Source organism: Colias philodice, chromosome 20, assembly GCF_061535455.1.
Source record: "Colias philodice isolate Cphi_HAF_F1 chromosome 20, ilColPhil1 Martin Lab GWU primary, whole genome shotgun sequence".
NCBI lineage: Eukaryota > Metazoa > Arthropoda > Insecta > Lepidoptera > Pieridae > Colias > Colias philodice.
In genome coordinates this window covers 563,290-582,726 of record NC_143105.1, presented here as the reverse complement: position 1 = coordinate 582,726, position 19,437 = coordinate 563,290, and the positions used below count along the sequence as shown (strand labels likewise).

General features: G+C 32.2%; 1 protein-coding gene across 2 annotated transcripts in view; it reads left to right on the top strand.

The window, feature by feature from the left end:
- form3 (FH2 domain-containing protein formin 3) overlaps positions 1-19,437 on the top strand; it is a 99,102-nt gene that overhangs the window by 47,584 nt on the left and 32,081 nt on the right. The window contains exon 3 of one of the 2 annotated variants that reach the window (XM_089707822.1): positions 9,866-9,888. The exons of the other annotated variant lie outside the window; for it this stretch is intronic. The gene's annotated coding sequence lies outside the window, so the exon portion shown is untranslated. The remainder of the gene's footprint in view (positions 1-9,865; positions 9,889-19,437) is intronic. 2 annotated transcript variants of the gene reach the window in all.

Genomic DNA, 19,437 nt, shown 5'->3' with positions numbered 1-19,437 from the left:
GCGGGTTCCAGCGTGACGGAGCTATAAAATTCTCGTGTCACAGTTTTCGTTGCCATACTCCTCCGAAACGGCTGGACCGATTCTCATGAAATTCTCTGTGCATATCGGGTAAGTCTGAGAATCGGCCAACATCTATTTTTCGTATGTACCACGGGCGAAGCAGGGGCGGACCGCTAGTGAATAATAAAATCATCATTAAACTCAAACAAAATCAGGACTAATCACTATCAAACATAATCCAAGCATGTAGTACGATGTTAGTATAGAAAAACTATGAATGGAGCTTTGAGAGCAGTCAATGACCGTGGTGTGGGGTTACATCCCGGATGGTCAAGTGACTGATCAGGCACGACGACCCTGTGTATTCAATCCTCTATAAATTAGACCAAAAAAATTATAAATACGTAATATTATTGAAACTTTAAATTTTCTCTGTAAAAAGCTTGATTCATGCAACACCGCGCGGGGGACAGACCGTGCGCCGAGAAAATTACAATGCAGAAGAATTTATTTGTTTGTTTGAACGCACTAATCAGGAACTATGGGTCCGATTTGAAAAATTATTTCAGTGTCAGATAGTCCATTTAACAAGGAAGACTGAATGCTATGTATCATCACGCTAAGACCAATAGGAGCGGAATAACGCGGGGTACAGCTAGTCAAAAATCCGCTTCCTCTGTCCCGATATCCTCGTAATATATAAAAGAAAACATCAGCATTTGTACAGCTCATTAAAAACGCATTAAACTGATGCATTAGATCTATAACCAGTGAACAGTGACGACCCTCATTGACAGCACACCCACGACTTTCTATTGAATCATGCACAATGCTTTGACGTCATTAAACAATTATCTTTTGATGTGTTTTATAATATTATGGATAATGGCCAAGTAAACAGGGAAGGGCGTACCATCAAGTTTACCATTAGGCGAGATTGTGGTCAAAAAGGAGTAACAAAGACAATTTAAAAAATAAAAACACGCGTACTCGTAAAATCAGGAAAGCTTGTATGTATATAACTTACTTTTGAATGAATTAATTCTACAGATTTTAAACTGTAAAATTATGAATTTATCGAGGAAGACTGTAATAGAATGGCAAAAACCCTTTTGGGTGAAGACAAGAATGATTTAGTACACAAAATAAACATGGCTCTATATTATAGTTCAATTCCATGGACTCATCGGTCATTCAAATTGATTATGTGTTACCGTAGAGTACATGACCCTATCCCACTGGCCTCGAATTTTACGAGCACCATAAAACAATATAAAAACGATTTGCTTAAACAAATGTTGGCTTTGATTTACACTGATATAATGATTGACTGCGACATTGACTGTCTTTCAATTACATTTATTTTCACTATATTGCACCTACGTTAAAAATATAAACAATCTTTTTTTAAACTTTTAAGTTAATTGATTTACAGTTTTTCACTACATACTTTTCAATAATTTATCGTAAGGTTTCATTTTTGCATTGATTTTATAATCAAAAAGCTCCATTTGTACGTAAGAAAATATTATTTTTATCAGCTATACTTTTCAGCTTTTTATTTAATAACATGAAAGCGTGACAAACAGACAAATATAAGTTTTATCACCTTGCGTCGCTCGTCACATTACAACCAGCTCTACAATTGTTTTGCCAAAATAGTTATCAATTTATTCATTATTGTCAACCTGTTTTGTATGTACGTCTGTCTGTATATTGTGTGCTAATGAGCATACTAATATTTTATATGACGTGCGTATGGTTCCTATTTAGATTTTAAATGATTATGATTTATGAGTTGGCGAGATTTGTTCAGCCATACTTACCTATATTTTAAATGTGACACAATTTCTGTATGTCTGTTATACATTATCACATAGGAACTGCTGAACAGAAATTGATGAATTTTGGTATAAAATAGAAGAAACAATTGCGAAAGACCAAGAATATTTTAACTTTAAAAGAATTATACGGAATCAAATATTAAAATCTAGATCTAATTTAAATAACTATGGCTAATAACTACCTAGCTGTTTAGAATAAGTTCGAGCCTCTGTGACTCTTTAGCAATAATAATAGTTTAATAAAACTAAAAAAACACGCTTTTTACAGAAAACCGAACTAAAAAATAGAAAATTTTATCAAATTAGTGTATTGTTATCGGTCTTCAATAAATCTACAAAGTTTGAACGAAATCTGGCCGTTTAAAGTGGGTCAAAATCGCGCCCAAAGAAGTCGGTTACAAACATACATATAGGTGAAGCTAATATAAAACGTGTAAAAAGGAAAAAAGTATAGCCTATAGCAAAATTATAATTAAAATTGAAAGTATTTAAATTGTATTACAAAAGAACGTTTTACTAGAAAGTATGTTAAATTAATTAGAAATTTATTTGCAACGCAAATTCGACGTTGTATAGATAGCCAGCGGCTATATTTGACAAAAGCTGCAATCAAATAGACTACAAAGTACAAGTAGGGATTTTTTTTCCTTGTCTCCATGATTTTTGTACGGCGATGCGGAATAATGGATTAAAAGCAGTATAGAAATAGTATGACACAGATGCCGAACAAAAATGGTGGTCCACAAAGTCGGAATTTATTTTTATTTTCCGACAATTGCCGGGGTAAATTTGGTCATTTGATTTTGTACGGCATCTGTGTCATTCTATTTCTATACTGCTTTAAATCCATTTTTCCGCAACGCCGTGGCCGTAAAAAAATCATGGAGACAAGGGGAAAAAATCTCTACCTGTACGTTCGAATTCTCATCTGCACTCAGTTGGACAGCTTACAAGTGACGGCATAGTGCTGAATCTTATTATTTTATGCTCTTATATCGTTCTAGATAGGTCACCTGGTGGTTCAATGACCCATAAATTTTTCAACATAGGCCTGTAGTCTAAAACGATTTCATAGAGACGGTAATTACAGAAATTTTGAGATAAACATTTCCTTTAAATTTATCTTTAAGCTAGAATTAATTTGTGTACATAGATGATGCGAAATATTACATACCTATAGATAAGTGTATTGTAATTGGAGATTTCATATTAAAATTTATTTGAAAAAGTAAAACATTGCAGTGAAGAGAATATAGGTATTTTCTAAAAGAATTCTTTATTGAATAAGAATTAACATTTTTCACAAGAGTAGGCTATTTGATTTTCTTTGATAAAATTGCTATTTTTTATACTTTAAAATCGAATATTCCAAGATGTAGTTTCTATACTGCTTCGCATTTTCACCCCAACTAATTTGAAATGGTCAAATTTTCAATTTTATATTGATCGATTTACACTAATAATATTTCAAATTTAAGAAGCTGTCGTTACATTTTCTGTATTAGAATGTGATGATAAGTACCGTGGGACATCACACACGCGTAGGTGTAAACAAATATTGGAATGTTAATCATACATATTGGTCCACTTTACATGGTCTCTACTCTCTATGGTCTCTATAGATGTATTGGACAAATATTTACAGAAATGTGATAATTGGACATAATTATTAACTGTAGTTTCTGTCATAGGTGAGAAAACCACACCCGTATATAAGGAACTAGAGGTCCGCCCCGGCTTCGCCCATGGTACATATTTCGCAATAAAAGGTAGCCTATGTCCTTTCTCGGTATCAAAATATCTCCATACCAAATTTCATGCAAATTGGTTCAGTAGTTTAGGCGTGATTGAGTAACAGACAGACAGACAGAGTTACTTTCGCATTTATAATATGTATTAGTATGGATGGTGGTTTGAACGATTTTTGTGGTCCAATGTTTCGATTATTGGAGAATATTGTATCATTACGTTTTTCAGTTACTGTTATGTATTCACAAAAGTAAATAAATGAAAATCACCTGATTTGTATGCGACACCATGGCTTAGAACAGCTCTTAGGTAATACAGATAGTGGTAAAAATTTTACCTTCTTATTGCATTATTGCAAGTGAGTTTATACTCACATACACGCTTCGCTAACTCTATAAAAATACAAAACCAAATATCTCTGTTCCTAATACGTTTCGAGATTTGTGTTCATAGTAACTTTTGCTAACAATATATAGCTCTTCCAAATTTCATCACTGGCCGCGAGAGTTCATCACGACGCCATCTTTATGCAAACCCCTTTGTTTTGTAAAAACACGCTGCCTAAAATATATAGCTCTATGTATTTCTCATTATAGAAGCTAGTGTTTCATAGATGTAATGAGGCTATAATCTCTTATCAGTGTTTGATAAAGATATGATCCGGGCAACGAACTTATTACTTAACTGCACATTATGTAATGAGGAAATTTTGGAAATATAGTTAAAAGTAAGCATAATAAGATAAGAAACAACGTGATATGTGTACTCTCCGCTAATTTAGGTTGTATTAATTTTGCTATATATTTAAACATTCTCTCCGTTAATTTAAGATTTATCATTGTTATAAACATACTCGTTACATAATATGTATTTTGTAAAATTAAATTGTAAAACTGACATGATTAAAAAGAGCAACTAAGGAGTTTCTTGCCGGTTCTTCTCTGAAGATATACTGCTTTCCGAATCAGTGGTAAATGTTAAAAATATGTAATGACGTTTCAAAAGTGCTTCTAGAAGAAGTCTAATTGAGTAAATAAATGTTTGAGTTTGAGGTTAAGTATTATTTACGTTTGAAGGGACAGTAATACTATGAAACATTGTAATATTAGGTACATTTAGAATAATCACCAATTTATTTTTAAAAAGATGCTTCCAAAAAAGCGAATGTTCCTAATCAGTACTGTTTTTGTCATTTCTATAGAAACATTAAGGCAAAAAGATAAAAATTTCGTTTTCATGATATAATTATTTATACTTGATAAATAACACTGAAGGTCAGTTAACAAAGGCGTTTCACATTTTTATAAGAAAGTATCTATTCAGGAAAGGAAAATTGTCATTTGTCGCCAAGACAGAGGAAGTGACCTTACGTAGCCGTCGAGATAGGCAAATGTTTTGGACGTCACGACAAGGTCGCTTTAATGTTGAATTTTAACAAAATTGCAAAATTGTCAAGTACCTACGGGTTATATTAAACTAGAGGTCCGCCCCGGCTTCGCCCGTGGTACATATTTCGCAATAAAAGGTAGCCTATGTCCTTTCTCGGGTATCAAAATATCTCCATACCAAATTTCATGCAAATTGGTTCAGTAGTTTAGGCGTGATTGAGTAACAGACAGACAGACAGAGTTACTTTCGCATTTATAATATTAGTATGGATGAGTGTAAATGTAATTTTTTAAGGTTTGTACAGGGACGAATTTGCAAGGATTGTGTGTATTTTATTTTGTTTCAATACTCAAGCAATATAAAGGTACTGAAAATCCTCAACTCTATGAAGTTAAATAAAATATTTTATACATGTTGTGTACATAACTATAGATGTATGTTTGTATGTATGTATGTACATATTGTACAAGTAACAAAATCGTTTAATGGCTGGTTCACACTTTGATTAGTGCGAGTGCAGGTGATGAGTAGTACTACGTGTGGACAGCGACTGTTTAGTGCGAGTGTTTAGTAGGCTGTGTAGTAAAGTGAATAGAAGCGTGTTCTATTTTTTTGCGAGTGGACTGCGAGTAGCCACGTCCCGCGCGCCCTCCCTTCCCCCTCACTCGCAGCGTGCCTGCACTCGCACTAATCACCTGCACTCGCAGTCAATTGGACACTACTCGCACTACACACCTGCACTCGCACTAATCACCTGCACTCGCAGTCAATTGGACACTACTCGCACTACACACCTGCACTCGCACTAATCACCTGCACTCACACTAATCAAAGTGTGAACCAGCCATAAGTCGCAGGAGTCGGCCATGAGATACGTTTTTGACCCATTTAAACACATCTGTTTGCTAACGGACGCAGGTTCGATTCTCAGTGTGAGCTATAATATCAAATGACATATTATAACGGCTATTAGAAGCTATCTGGAATAAATTTTGAGTGGTTATTATTCTTTGATACTTGTATTTGTTAAATTTAAAAATAAAAAATAATGATTTCAAAATCAAATTTAACATTTAACTAAGTACTCCAATCATTTTTAAACAAAATACTTCGTTAGTGGGTTCGATTGAAATTATTTTGTATGTAACGTAAATATATCTGTTAGATAACACAAGAATTTTACTAAGCAGTAAAAATAACGTTTTCTTTATAAACCCGAAGTAAAGATTCAGAAACTTCCATTAAAATTATTGTAGATCATAATATAAAAGAAATGTCACTACATTCGCCTAACAAACTTTATTTCTGCTTTAGAAAATATAGCACAGCTTGTAGTGTGTAACACCTCGTCCGTGTTTACACTAGCTGTAATATTTAGACGCTCTCGGCTCGGACGGTAAAGGACATTGTAGTTAATTTGTTTAACTTTAAACTTTGACTACACTATAATAATAATTAATAATACATAATGAGGACCTTACAGGATTCGAATTTTCTTTCATTTAAATTATAGGTTTGTGCCCTTGAATCTTGACTTTTCCTTCGCTTTGCTTAGAAGCAGTCTGATAATAATAGAATCTGATTCACGAACGATTCCGAACCTTCACGTAAACTCCGTAGTAACAGGCTTTTAAAATATCACTTACCGGTCACCCATCCATAAACTGACCGCGACGTTGGTTGCTTAACCTACATATCGACCCATCCATAAACTGACCGCGGCGTAGGTTGCTTAACCTGCATATCGTTGATCACATCAATGTGACAATGTACATGTTAATACATATCAGTATAAGTATTTGCTTTACTACTACTTTTATCCGACTTCAAAAAAAGGAGGAAGTTCGTAATTCGGACGGTATATATTTTTTTTTTTTTAAGTTATGTGACATTTTTGTTTGATAGCTAATGTGCGAAAACGTTAAGGTTAGATAAATTTACACACTTCCGTATGTTTGTCACTAATTTTAAAACTGTAAGGAGTGCCGAGTGGCTTTATCTTTTGTGATAGTGTTTTCCACGGCTAATTAGTTTTTAGTGTAAAAGAAATTACAAAACATGTATGATACCTATATGCATGAAAATTCACATCCACAACGTAACGCATCCACAAAAATATAGGTAGAGTCATTTTTTTCGTAGATAATAGAAACTTATTATTAAGTAAGTTTTATATTTCGTGGTTTTATTCTAATCATGCAAAACAATAAACATAACGCCCAATTATTCCTTATTTTAATTTTGGTTTAATCATTACAGAATGAAACGCTCATTCATAATTACTATACACTTATACACCTGAAAGAAAAGAACCTCCTGAAGTTATTTCTATTGTCACCGATTATCATTATCTATCCTTTTAAACTGGATCAAAATCGAGTTTAAAGTCGTTGCATACAAAAATACAAGTGAAGCTAATAAAAACGTGTAAAAACACAACACGGTAATAATGGTATCTATATTTAATATTTATTCAATTACATATACAGGGTGTAATCGTTAAGTGTGCACAGGCGATTATTCCGTAACTATTACAGATATCAAAAAACTTTAAACTGATATCGAAAGTACTTAACCTAATGAGTAAAATGGCCATAATAAATTTTTAAAAATAATACGAGAAATATCTAAAAAATTAACTTTAAACCCTCCCATACATTTAATATGAGATATGAATATCCCATGTACATGGGTTGATCCAAAAGTAATGATAATCAATATTAAACAAGGTCATTACAGTTAAAATAATTATGTATTTCTCTAGATAGTCTTCTAACTAGATAATATACTTCGATATTTTTTTTCCTTAACTTAGAAAAAAAAACTTTGACTTCATCTACAAAAACCCCTCAAAATCGGCCATCACTTCGCTGTCGTCTTAAAATTTCTTGTATCGACGGTGTTTCTTGTGCCGAGGTAAGAGATAGAATTAACTAGGAGCTAGATCTTACAAACAGGGTGGGTGTTCAAGCATTTTCAATGCCGATTTTTGATTGGCAGCCATCGCAACTGACGCTTTGTGATCTGGTGCGTTGTCTTGGTGAACCAACATTCAAGACCGAAGTTTGCCATGTCTCTTTTTCTTACTAACCTACCCGCAATCTTTTAATTTGGTCTGTGTAGTAAGAGCCCTGTGTAGTAGTGGCTACCTTCTTAAAATATTCCACATTTCTTCAGCGTCCCAAAAAACTACGGCTTTAATCTATCCCACTAATTTTCACTTTGAAAATCTTCACCGTCACTTTGGAAGCTCGCATCCAGGCCATTGATTGTTTCTTGGTTTCAGCATAAACATGGTGAACCCAGGTAACGCCCATGGTCACAAATCGTGACAAAAAATTATCCTGATCTCATTAAAAATTTAGAAATTCACCCTCTAAATGTCGAGTCGTTGTTTAATCTTTTCGTCGGGAAACATTCTGGCTCGCACTGTTCACATTAAAATTAATGTTAATACTTGGAAACGTGGCCTGTTGATATAATTTTTTTGTGATAACTTAGTGATTACATGAGCAAGCATAAAACATTTATTTTATATTTTTATGTGCACAGGAAATACCCAATTATCATTACTTTTGGATCAACCTATACATTTAATATGAAAGATTTTAGCTTTTTTTTTTGTTTTTTTGGTTTTCTGCTTTAATTACTTCGCAAATTTGGAGGGAAGTTCATTTAGAAACTGTAAATAGACCTCCTCATTGTATTGCACAATAAGGACGTCACTTCGAAAATCTACTATGAATACAAAATGTATGGGAAATAAATTGTATGGGAGCGTTTAATGTAACATTTTTGGTTATTTCTCGTTTTATTTTTAAAAATTTATTATGGCCATTTTACTCATTAGGTTAAGTACTTTCGATATCAGTTTAAAGTTTTTTTATATCTGCAATAGTTACGGAATAATCGCTTGTGCACACTTAACGATTACACCCTGTATATACATTTCTCCCTAACAAAACTAACTATCTCCCGCCAGGTTGCCTGGTAGAGATTGCTGTTTAGCAATAAGGCCGCCTTTTGGGCAAATTATGCTTTTGTATTTCTACTTCTTTTTGCATACTATTGTTTTCTCATATTTTGTTCAATAAAGAATTATAAATAAATAAATTAAAACTATAAATTAGCCATCCTAGTTGGAACTATTACAAAACAGTTCCTCCCTTTTCGAAGTCGGTAAATTGAACCTAGTCACGATGCAATCCCGTTCAAAGGGCAGCTCCAAACTTGGTGATAATACTTTCTCTACACCTTATCAGGAAGAGTGGATTGGGAAATAGGCCCGTGGTTCAGTGGTTAATGTTTCCAGAGGTCCTGGGTTCCGTACAGAAAGCCTTAGAGCATATTATAAGGCTTTGTAGGTGTATTAAATTGGCATACAATTAATCATTTTAATCAATGTAATAAAATACTACAATACAAATATACAATATATAAACAACACTATTTCTTGGGGAGAAAAAAAAAATGGAACGGAAACAATATGGAAACAATTTTTACTGTAATTTTGTCCCGGTGGTTTTATACTTATTTAAAATATTATTAGACTTGAAACTAGTCTTATTAATTTCAATACAATTAAACACAATGAAGCATATGTATTCCAATGTTTTTTTTTTGGTAATTTACACATAATTATTTAACTTTCATATAAATAAAAATAAGATCTCCTTACCTCTCTGCGATAATAAACAAATAAAACTATGTTAATCATTTCAATTATATTATTTAATTAAGTCTTTAAGTATCTCAGTTACAAAAGTAATAAGGGAACATTATTTTTATTATAAGTCTTGTCTAACATATTTTCTTAATAATCCTTCCTCATTATATATATTACACATTCTTTACTAATTATAAAATATATTATATTGTTTCAGATGCAGTATCATAGCCCATAATTGTAAGTAACATTGCCTTTTAAAAAAATAATTAATAAATGTACAAAAGAGGAGATTTGCGCATACCTCGAGACACGGAAGGCTTACATACCGCTCCTTAAAAAGTATTTCCTATATATCTATGTATCTGTAGTCTGTACATAGTGTTAAAAGTACAAGTGTTAAAATACTTTATTTTACTAGCTGTGCCCGCGACTTCGTCCGCGTGGAATAGTGACTGCATAGTAGTTACTACTTAATTTTTATTGAATAAACACGTACTACCATAAATAATTAAAAGAACTGTTAGTAAAATTTATTACTAAAAAATAAAAAAATAAATTCCTAATTAATTTTCTACGTAAATTTTATTTTTAGGCACCAGAGGGGAAGGGAGCAAATTTATTTTTCTTCCTTCCTTGTATGGATGTTTTTGACAATAAATCGTGAAGCAACTGAGTGCTGAGACAAACGTCAAAACGCAAAGGAATAGAATCCGCTATCGATACTAATAATTGACATAAGCGTATGATGTTTTGCTAAGGATTTGTTCACCCTACCAACGACGACGACGACCATGAACAAAATTTTCATCCAGTCGCAATTTAAAAAAATTTTGCTAAACACAATTAGAATAAAATATTAAAATTTCCTGTCGTTCTGGTGCTTGGAATTTTTTTGAGATCAATGAATGAAAAAATAGATTTTTCGTAGAAACGGTAGCTCCTAGAAAAAATGTATTTGAAGTTGAATTTTGGTACTCGGAAATAAAAAAAATTCGAGGACAATTAATATAAAAATAGGTTCTTTGCGATTTTCGCCGAGACGGTAAGTTAATCATATAATTACCTTCTACCAAAATTGTAGATCATAAAATTATCTATAAAAAACTTCAAATAATTTTTTTTCTAGGAGCCACCGTTTCAATCACCAGAACGACAGGAAATTTTAATAATTTATTTTTAATTGTGTTTTGCACAATTTTGTTCAATTACGACTGGATGAAAATATTGTTCGTGGTCGTCGACGTCGTTGGTAGGGTGAACAAATCCTTAGCAAAACATCATACGCTTATGACAATTAGTATCGATAGCGGATTCTATTCCTTTGCGTTTTGACGTTTGTCTCAGCGCTCAGCAGGTCGAGACTAATGGCAGAGAATAGAATAAACGCTAAGGAATAGAAACTGCTATCGCTAATTATTGACATAAGCTCGTGACATTTTAGTAATGGTTCGGTCACACTTCCAACGACGACGACAACAACGACCAAAATTCCCGTCCAGACAAAATTCGTTCAAAATAAAATATTAAAGTTTCCCGATAAACTGGTACTCGGAAAGAAAAAATTTCGAGGTCAATTAATATAAAAATAGGTTTTTTGCGATTTTCGCCGGAATATAGGAAAGGAATAGAATCCGAAATATTTCGCTAAGGATTTGTTCACCCTACCAACGACGAAGACGACCACAAACAAAATTTTCATTTAGTTGCAATTTAACAAAATTGTAAAAAACACACTTAAAAATAAAATATTAAAATTTCCTGTCGTTCTGGTGATTGGAATTTTTTTTACGAATAATAAATGAAAACATAAATTTTTTGTAGAAACGGTGGCTCCTGGAAAAAAATGTATTGAAAGTTTTTTATACATAATTTTATGATCTTCCATTTTGGTCCCAGGTGATTCTATGATTAACTTATCATCTCGGCGAAAATCGCAAAAAATCTATTTTTTATTAATTGACCTCGAAATTTTTTTCTTCCGAGTACCAGTATGACGGGAAATTTTAATATGTATTTTATTTTGAACGAATTTTGTCTGGATGAGAATTTTGGTCGTTGTCGTCGTCGTAATTTTGGTAGTGTGACCGAACCATTACTAAAATGTCATGAGCTTATGTCAATAATAATTAGCGATAGCAGTTTCTATTCCTGAGCGTTTATTCTAATCTCTGCCGTTAGTCTCGGCCTGCAGATCTTTCCTGTCTCACGCCTGTAGTAACTAAACCGTTTAGACCGTGCAATAAAAATTAAATTAAAAAAAATAAAGATCTTTAAAAATAAATACCATTTTAAATATTTATAAAAATAAAAAAACAAAGTCGTCGGGGCTGCCATACCATCATTATCATATTATCATATATTTTTTTATAATGGTACTTTATTTTAAAGATCGTCGGGAAGTTTGTAAAATTATTTGTATTTATACCTTTACATTCGTTGCGTTGGTTTTCTTTTTATTTTTAAATTTTTAACTTCGGTTTTTTATTTTCAAGTAAGCGAGACCTACCTCCATATTACATTCCTACATCATATTGATATCTATAAGTTTGTTGCTCCTTGACATCTTTTAAGTTGACATCTTTCAATTTGTGCACGGTTACGGCCCGTAACCGTGCACAAATTGTAATGGACCACAGTGACAAAAGAAGTGGTATCTTTAGGAAAAAAATTGCCAAGGGCCAGGCCTAAGTTGCTTTGAGTAGAGTTCAAAATATCCAGGGTGTGGCTATCCTCTCGCTCCCATATCCCCCTCTTCTTTAACAGACTTTCAACCCTTCCCTTTCCACCCCTAGTAAATGGCATAACCGATTTTGATGTAAACCATATTATCTAATTGTACCTATATGTACACGTCATATCCTGTCGTTTATTGCTCCATTTGGTTTATTTATCTAACCACTGTCACCCCTAAAGTGCCCTATATGTAATAAACGGATGAACCGATTTCGATAAAACATTACTAAAATTTGTAATTCACACGTTGCTCTTTCATATTTTGATATACCTACCACTTGAGTATATTATTTGACCACATTCTATTATTGTTCATTCCCACTTTTACCGCTGTAATCTAATAGAAGCTGTAATGGATAAACCGTATTGGATAAAAATATAACTAATATTTTTTCCCACATTCCCACTTTTACCCCTATAAAGGTATAATAAATGGATGAACCGATTTTGATACACTTTATCTAAGAACCAGCGTCGGAAAATATGCTGCCTAACATCAAAACCGCATCTAATTTGGATTACCTGTTAGCGAGCTACGTTGGCACAAACAGACACACACACAAATAGACACACACACATAGCGGTCAAACACTTATCACCTATCTTTTTGCGTCGGGGGTTAAAAATATAATACGACATAATTTAAAGGACATTTTATGTAGAAAATTTACCTAGAAGTAAGCATAATGCTAATTTGACCCCTCCCCCTACTACCTCAGCTTACCCCCTCTCCCCACCCTTGGGGACTTTCGATATGATCACCTGGACATTTATAAGGAATGACTGTAGCGTATAACAGATAACTTACGTTTTATCGTACACTGTATAGTTTACAATAGCCTTAGCAAATGTTCGCCGTGAATACTTAAATGGTCATAACTTTTATTTATGAACCGATTGACATGAAATAAACACTAAATGTTAAATGAAGATTACCACAATATATTAGTGAAAACCGCATCTAAATCGGATAAGCCGTTTCTGAGATTAGTGTGCACAAACATACCTACAGACAAACAGACAAAAAAAAATTTAACTACAGTTTTGGGTTTGGGATCGATTTAATAATTTAACCCCTGCTATTTTTTTTACATATTTTCATTGTACAGACATCACTTTTCTAGAATTTAATTATATGTATTGATGATTGATGATTGACCACGCGCAAGGTTACTAATTTCCACTACATCCTCACGCAAATCGTCAATTTTTATTAACATTGAATCTGTTAATAAAAAAAAATCAAAAGATAACTGTACCTTATTTTATTAAAAAGCTACTAACAAATAAAGTTTTATCAAGAACTAAAGTGACCTTCTTTGGGCGTTTAATATAGTCTTGTAAAAGTTATACATAAAATTAAAATTTCATCATTTTCTTATACTTAACTTTAACTAATTAAAAACATGAGTCTAACTATATAATTATAATTATAAAGAATAAATATAAAAGCTACAACTTACCTTTTGTGGGAACGCAAGAAGGCGAAAATTTAAAAAAAGCCGAAGATTTTTAAAAATGTAACGAATGAACACAATCACTGTTATCTACTATTACCTATATTAACTGTAATGGTGTCTTGTTTGACATGAAATAATAAACATCTACCCTCACTTATAAAAATTTAGTATATTCACATGAAATATAAGCGCACCTGAAATGGACTCTGGGAAGATATGAATTATTTAATTAACTTTAAAAAAAAACAACCTCACCAGCATCATAATATTTAAATTATGAATTTCCAAGAAGCGTTAATATTATGTAAATTGATTTGATTTTAATGAAATCTCATAGATGGCGCTGTTTTAAATTTGTCTTTAATACGTAAGAAAAATAAAGGTTCACAGCTCCTCCCCCGCAGGTGATAGCTTGATAATATGTAGCCTATAGCCTGACCCGACCTGTTAGTAATATTCATGCAAAATTTGAAGTCAATCTATGCAGTACTTTTCGAGATTAGCTCGGACAAACATACAGACAAACAGACAAACCGACAAACAGACAAACAGACAAACAGACAAAAATTCTAAAAACTATGTTTTTGGCTTCTATATCGATTATAGATCATGGATTATGTATTCTTTTAAAAAAATATTCAATGTACAGTTTTGACTTTCCTACGATTTTATTATATGTTATCGATTATCGATTATCGATTGTAGCGGTATGCGTGCAATTTGCTATGTTTTAGTTGATTTTAATGTCCACTTTTTTTGCCACAAAAAAGAACCACATAGGAAATTACTAATGTTATTGTAAGTAATATTAAATCTTATTCAAATATACAGGGTGTCCCTCTGTTGGTATACTAAGCTCAAAGGAGGTTATAGTTTTGCGTACGCTGAGTACGTAAAAAATACTTATAAAATTCCAAATGCATTTCTTTTTCAAATAGATGAATTCTTAAAACTCTATGTGTACACCCATAACAAGCAATTCGCCCAACTTTGCCACTAGCACGTGAGCTTTCGTTTAAGATTATGTTTTCATAGACAAAATACTCACATTAGAGAAGCGGTATATGCCGGCTGCGCGAAGCTAGAGAATAAAACATGGATTTTCAGGAAAAATTTAGCAAAAAATTTTTGACGTAATTTTGTTGTTTAAGTATTTTTTACGTGATCAGGGTATGCAAAACTACAAGTCCCTTCGCGCTTAGTATACCAATAGTGGGACACCCTGTATATTTGAGAAGATATCATGTCATATTTTCATAAAATAACGTTTTAAATTCATTACCGAATAGTATAAACATACTCACAAAATTATAAATTTATAAAACAATTGAAATCACAGAATTCTTGACATAGGACTTTTTTATTTACACCCACAATTATATCTATTATTAAATGATTATCGATCATCCGTTGAAACAATGTTGAAATCACTATAATTGTTATAAAAAGCTATTTTTATCCATACCTTCCTTATTACATGGACCAATTAAAAAAATATATGACCATTATCTAAAGTAAAGCATGTCTAGTATTCTATTAAATAAAATTTTTAGTTTTTTGATCATATAATTATAAAATAACTGTTCTAAAAAATATAAATAAACATGTTAACATTGGATATTAGTATAAACTCGTTATAAATTAATATAAGGGTTGCCACCAAATTAATCTTCACATCTAACATTTTAAATTTAATATAACGGTATTTATTCGAATCTATTTAAAACTTGGTCTGACAACCCTAATTATTATCAACATAAAAATAAAAACAAGAAAAAATATCATCTCGTGTGAAACAGCCCTATTAAGGCGACATACGCTTGACCATGAAGCACGAATCGGCGCCGGCGCATGATTCAGGGACGACTGATTTATATGTGTTGATCGATATTTATAATTACGTGATACGTTTGTCTCTGTGTGTGTTTAACTGATTTTAACAAAGATTCCTGGACTGAATATATTATTGAACTACCAGAAGGTTATAACAGCTTTGTATGTGGTCCTGAAAAGTTCTCTATATCTTCAACTAGCTGCGCTCCGCGGTTTCACCCGCGTGGCTCCGCTCCTGTTGATCTCAGCGTAATGATATATATAGCCTTTACCTTCCTCGATGAATGGGCTATCTAACACCGAAATAATTTTTTAAATCGGACAAGTAGTTCCTGTGATTAGCGCGTTCAAACAAATAAACAAACAAACTCTTCAGCTTTATAATATGTATTAGTATGGATTAAAACGTGTTTCTGAATTATTTCTAAATTGTATGAATTTTTATTAAATGACAAATCAGTAATTTATATGTTAGTAATACGCGCGAGTGAAGCCGTATGCTAAAGCTAGTGATCGATTTGTTTGTGTCTGCTAAATATTCAAGTTTTATAAGCCTTGCATAAAACTCATACCATTACTTATTCTTGCAATAAATGTTTAAGTTATGTGCTTAACATAAATAATACAAATTAAAGTGATCATAATAATATGATCTATGTAGATACACGTATACTACAAAAAATTTAATTCACTTTTTAGAGAATAGCTGAGCTTTTAGAATATAACATCAATTATTTTTAACTAGCTGTGCTCCGCGGTTTTACCCGCAGTGTTCCGCTCCTGTTGGTCTTAGCGAGATGATATATAGCCTATAGCCTTCCTTGATAAATGGGCTATCTAACACCAAAAGAATTTTTCAAATTGGACCAGTAGTTCCCGAGATTAGCGCGTTCAAACAAACAAATTCTTCAGCTTTATAATATTAGTATAGATACGTAGGGAATTAGTATTTCCTTGTTTGATTTTTGGGAGTATTTGGCAGCATTTTGATATGAAAGATTTATGTCGAATATAACACATGATTTATTAAATTTATTACCGGGTCACAGTACATAATTAAGTGTTCAAATCGTCGCGGTTGAGATAATTTAAAAAATCGCTGTTAAAATCCGTTAAAGAGCCTTTAATTCCTGTGTCCTATTGATATGCTTAGTAAAATTTATTAGATTATTATTTTTACATTGTTAGCGATACTTTTCTTATTTCCTTTAAAATTGTAGCAAATACAATAGTAAGTGATGATATATGTATGTTTCGCTTAAACAAGCCATTTCCTAAGTGTAACGGCCTGTATATTAATGTTATCCGATACGTCTGTCTGTCCATTTAGTATAGTGGGTTGCACATGCGTAGGGAGGAGTACGCCTTTTAAAATAGCCCTTTTTACCTAATAAATCCGGGAATCTTAATAAAACTTGAAATCCGACCGGTAGTTCCTGAGATTAGCGCGTTCTAACAACCAAACAAACAAATTCTTCAGCTTTATAATATTAGTATAGATTCATAACAGTAATCGCAAAACTGCAAGTCTGATTGCATAAGATCTCAAGGTCACTGCCACTGAGGTACGAGTTTTTGTGCGCACGCGCTGCCATCACGTATGCGCTGTTGCCTGTTGCCTGTTAGTATGTTTGTTGGAATAAATTAAATTGTAAAACTGACATGATTTAAAAGAGCAACTATGGATTTTCTTGCCGGTTCTGCTCCATAGATACTGCTTTCCGAATCGGTGGTAAATTTTAAAATATGTAATGACGTTTCAAAAGTGCTTCTATAAGAAGTCTATTTGAATAAATAAATGTTTGAGTTTGAGTTTGAGTTTAATGCATAAAAACTAGTCATTATTGTACACAAGTGTATGAATAAATTATGGTTTCATTGTTGTTGTCAAATTCCTATAGTCAAACATTGATAGGCAAAATGTTTAATTATTATTAAATAAATTAATATTTAACATTGCACTAAAACGGTATTTTTATATACTATAACTGAACAGCATTCTAATCATACACAAACAAATTTTCGCTTTCGCTATTTCGTACAAAGCCAAAGCTTTTTGGCTAGCAAGCTAAAAAGCTTTGGCTATGTAGCAAGTTAGTTAAATTTTGTAATTTGCACATCAGTCCAAAGAATGTGTCATGTCATTCATGTGTAATAGAAGTATAAAAACTGTACCTACTTATAACATAAATTATAAGTTTAAGTTGTAGTTTATAAAACATTCTTTTGTTTAGGTAAGAATAATTAGTGTTTCAGTATTTACTAATAACTAGGTAAAACCTTGTACAATAGGTACTATATGTATACTGAGGTAATATTATAATCTATGTTTTTGATTAATGTTACGCTTTTATTGCTATATTACATCTAATAAATTTATTTTTATTATAGTAAAACTTGCATTTGTTTGTCGTTGTTGTAATTATTATGAAAATTGTAACTTTATTTTTTTTCTTTAAAACATAACCGTACTTATAATAAAACAGAAATCATTATTAAACAACAATATGTATAACTATAATGTTATAAAAAATGTTGTGGTTTTTGTTATAATGTTGGCACTTGGCGCATAGTGTACACATAGTAGGTATACAATTATACAGTAGGTATACACTAACCCCGTGCAGTGGGCACCAAGCTAACGGTTCTTACACTTACGGATAGGGCCTATTGTTTCAATCACGTACTTTCTAAGGAAGCTAGGGCTGCCACTAATGGATAAATATTTAAATACAAAATAAAAGGATTAAATACGCTTCCGTTATTTTTCATTGCAAAAAGATAGAAAGAGAAAGAAATAGGAAAGTACTTCAAATACGTTAGAAGTAATACATTTATCATAGCTTTTGAAAATAACGAACGTATATAAATAAATATGTAGTTATATTGTGATTTGAAACTTCGAGTTTAGTTTTAATGTAGAGAAGAGAATAGAGTTGCACTTCATAGTGAACCTATTAATTCTACTTCTGTTTGTATCGAAACCATTATATTAACGTTATTAAAGTTTATAAAACATAACGTAGCCCTAAAATATATTTATTGGTGTAATTTTTACGAAATATAACTAGGTTGAGTTGTTGTAGAAATGTTCAATTTAGAATTCCGTAAAAAATTTAACTATATACATCATATTTTTTAATCTTTCATATACTGAAGTAATAACGAAGATCCTAATTTTTAAAAATCTATTCTATCTTACATTTTGACTGACCGGTTGGCTTGTCGTAGGTTGTGTCTAGGTCGTAGGTTCGATTCCCACCCAGGGCAAATATTTGTGAGATGAACATAGATGTTTGCTCTGTGTCTGAATGTTAATTATCTATATAAGTATTTATTTAAAATTATATAATATATTTAGATATGTTTATCATCTGGTTTCCATAACACAAGCGAAAGATGCGAAGCGATGGGATCAGATCGGCCGTGTGTGAAAATTGTCCTGAAATATTTATATTATTTGTTTCTTTTGCGTATCTAAAATTCCCACACCCTCACAAAAACAACCAATCACGAATCAGCAGCCCTGCTCCACCGGAAGTCTGCACTTGCATGCGACTCGCGTTCACCGGAAACAACGACCTACACTCCTGGATGCCCTATAACTACTCTATGGACACTATTTGGATTGATATCTGATTCAGTTATTACAGTTATTATTCAGTATTTTTTATTATCCTCTCTTATTTTTACTTTTATATCTTTCAAAAGCTTATTCTATAAAAAAATATCTAATCTATTATTTATTAAAATGTAATAT